Source organism: Oncorhynchus masou, chromosome 25 (genome assembly GCF_036934945.1).
Source record: "Oncorhynchus masou masou isolate Uvic2021 chromosome 25, UVic_Omas_1.1, whole genome shotgun sequence".
Lineage (NCBI taxonomy): Eukaryota > Metazoa > Chordata > Actinopteri > Salmoniformes > Salmonidae > Oncorhynchus > Oncorhynchus masou.
The window spans coordinates 8,402,447-8,406,260 of record NC_088236.1 but is presented as its reverse complement, the minus strand read 5'-3'; positions in this window follow the sequence as shown (position 1 = coordinate 8,406,260).

Sequence of the window (3,814 nt, the reverse complement as noted above, 5' to 3'; positions counted from 1 at the left end):
TCAATATTCTGGATGGATTAGTGTCTATAGTCTGGAAATAATATGTCTGTTATTATGATACATACTGTCTGGATTATGGGGCGGCAGGGTAGCCTAGTGGTTAGAGCATTGGACTAGTAATCGAAAGGTTGCAAGTTCAAATCCCCAAGCTGACAAGGTACAAATCTGTCGTTCTGTCCCTGAACAGGCAGTTAACCCACTGTTCCTAGGTCGTCATTGAAAATAAGCATTTGTTCTTAACTGACTTGCCTGGTAAAATAAATAAAAATAAAAGTAGTCTCTATCAGTTGAGGCTCCTCAGAGGAGGAAGGGGAGAACTGTACTCCTCAGTGAGTTTCATGGGGGGAAAAAGTGAAACATTAAAAAAGTTGCCTTTTAGGGTCTCCCGGGTGGCGCAGTGGACTAAGGCAGTGCTAGTTGAGCCACCAGAGACTCTGGGTTCAAGCCCAGGCTCTATCACAGCCGGCCGGGAGGACCATGGAGTGACACACAATTAGCCTAGCGTCGCCCAGGTTAGGGAGGGTTTGGCCGGTAGGGATATTGTCTCATCGCGCACTAGTGACTCCTGTGGCGGGCCGGGCGCAGTGCCGCCTTTCAGGTTGCTTGGTGTACGGTGTTTCCTCCGACACATTGGTTGCAGCTGGCTTCCAGGTTGGATGCGCGCTGTGTTAAGAAGCAGTGCGGCTTGGTTGGGTTGTGTTTTAGAGGACGCATAGCTCTCAACCTTCGTCTCTCCCGAGCCCGTACGGGAGTTTTAGCGATGCGACAAGACAGTCTCATTGGGGAGTAAAAATTAATAAAAGATTTAGATATAACAAATATATCCACGTCACCAAATAATTGATTAAAATACACTGTTTTGCGTAGGTCTATTGCCACCGGGGCCCATCAGTGTAACTGCTAAACTGCTTGCTAACTGTACAGTGTACTGCATGATTGTAGCTGGTTTACTAACACATTAATTCTATTAGCCATGTTGACTTGACGTTCGCTAATATGGTGACCACGATGTAGGCTGTGTGTAGAGTTTAGTGGTTATGATACAAAGGTTTGGCCTGGTCACAGACAGCTGATATGTTGTGTACTGAAGTCCACAAGCGAAGGGAAAAGGTGAAAGGAGGAGACAGCAAGTCTGATGCAAGAAGGAATTATTCAACAATCAAAGGGATCATTCTCTTTACATGCGGCTGCTTTGAAAGTGAACTGTGTTTGCGTGCGATCAGGGGTATATTCATTCCGCCCATTCTGTTGAAAAACTTTTCATAAACGGAAGCAAACGGAATAAACTTACCTGAATTTGTCTAATAGAAACTCTCATTTGCAACTGTTGGACTAATGATTATACCCTAGCTCAGCAAGATGCAAGATTGCCACATTCAATGCCGCCATGCACAAAGTCTGTCACCTTGATTACTCAAATTTCACTCAAACTGTGCACCTCCACCGCCTTCGGAAAGTATTCAGACCCCTTGACTTCTTCCACATTTTGTTAGGTTACAGCCTTATTCTAAAATTAATCAAATGGTTTTATTTATTCATCAATCTACACACAATACCAAAGCAAATCCATGTTTTTAGATGTTTTTGCTAATTTATAAAAAATAAACTGAAATATCAAATTTATATTCAGACCCTGTACTCAGTACTTTATTGAAGCACCTTTGGCAGTGATTACAGCCGAGAGTCTTCTTGGGTACGACGCTACAAGCTTGGCACACCTGTATTTGGGTAGGTTCTCCCATTCTTCTCTACAGATCCTCTCAAGCACTGTCAGGTTGGATGGGGAGCGTTGCTGCACAGCTATTCTCAGGTCTCTCCAGAGATGTTCTATCGGGTTCAAGTCCAGGCTCTGGCTGGGCCACTCAAGGACATTCATAGACTTGTCCCGAAGCCACTCCTGTGTTGTCCTTTTGGAAGGTGAACCTTCGCCCCAGTCTGAGGTCCTGAGCACTCTGGAGCAGGTTTTCATCAAGGATCTCTTTGTATTTTTTTCTGTTCATCTTTGCCTTGATCCTGACTAGTCTCCCAGTCCTTGCTGTTGAAAAACATCCCACACAGCTTGAAGCTGCCATCACCATGCTTCACTGTAGGGATGGTGCCAGGTTTCTTCCAGACGTGACGGTTGGCATTCAGGCCAAAGAGTTCAATCTTGGTTTCATCAGACCAGAGAATCTTGTTTCATTTTCTGAGAACCTTTAGGTCCTTTTGGTGAACTCCAAGCAGGCTGTCATGTGCGTTTTACTGAGGAGTGGCTTCCGTCTGGCCACTCTACCATAAAGGCCTGATTGGTGGAGTGCTGCAGAGATGGTTGTCCTTCTGGAAGGTGCTCCCATGTCCACAGAGGGACGCTAGAGCTCTGTCAGAGTGATCTGGTTCTTGGTCACCTCCCTGACCAAGGCTCTTCTCGGCCGATTGCTCAGTTTGCCCGGACAACTCTCGGAAGACTCTCAGTGGTTCCAAACTTCTTCCAATTAAGAATGATCTTGGGGACCTTCAATGCTCCAGGAATGTTTGCTGCATGGATTACTCTCCATAGATAATCTCCAGACTGTCTGTTAGTATGATACAAACTGCCTGCTATACACTACACTCTAATCTTCAAATGTTAATCTTACAAATCTTTATGTTTGCCCGGACAACTCACATATCTTTATCAATAAATTATTATTCTCAATGTTGACAGCATATCAATGCATCACGAAAAGGTCAACTTTATCATGATAGAATGCTGTCATCTCTTCACCCATCTAGCTACTGTTGTCTCCCCTCCTCCAGTTAAGGCAGTATTTTGCTTTATCTGCACTGTCTACGAGGGCTGAAGCTCATTTCTACTTTATGTAGAGTGGCCAAGAGAGAGTCAGTACATTCCATTTGGAAACGGAGTGACATAAACATCAATCTACCTCAACTGCTGCTTAAATGCACAGCCAGAAGAGGACTGGCCACCCCACATAGCCTGGTTCCTCTCTAGGTTTCTTCCTAGGTTTTGGCCTTTCTAGGGAGTTTTTCCTAGCCACCGTGCTTCTACACCTGCATTGCTTGCTGTATGGGGTTTTAGGCTGGGTTTCTGTACAGCACTTTGAGATATCAGCTGATGTACGAAGGGTTATATAAATAAATTTGATTTGATTTAAATGACGGTGTAACCTTTACAGCCCTGTTAAAGAAAGACTAATAATCAATATATAAAACAGAATGAGATGAGAGGGAGAGAAAGAGCAAGAAGGGGGAGGGGGAGAAAGAGCAACAAAGAGAGATATAGTTATATCCTATGTATGACTCATTTTATCTAGATGTTTCTGATATGAATACAGCTTCTGTTTAGTTTCATTAGAAGTTACAGTAGAATTGAAGGTTAACGTAGGAAAGTAGAATTTAATTTACTGCAAAAAAATCTGACTGTAATTGAAATGGTACTTTAATTACACTGCCAAAAATGCAACAACAAAAAAATGTAATTTTTGATAAAACGACTGCAGATCTCAAAGCATTTTCTGCATGTGAAATCAAGTGTAATCAACCTTAAAACAAATAAATGGGTAAGCTAAACTAACTCAAAACAAGTACATTTAATTTAAGCATCTCAATACAAGATTACATATCTAGGTAACATTTTCATGTTTTGCAGTGTAAAAAAAAAAAAGCTTACATCTACAATATTAGGTAAACCCACCAACACCGACTCAAATAGATTGGATTCATTAGATTTACCGACATCATTATTTTTCTGATGAGGGATTCCCCAACACACTTCCTTATTTGCAGCAATATAAACCCAGAATGCACACGAATTCCATCACTCACTCTCAGAGCA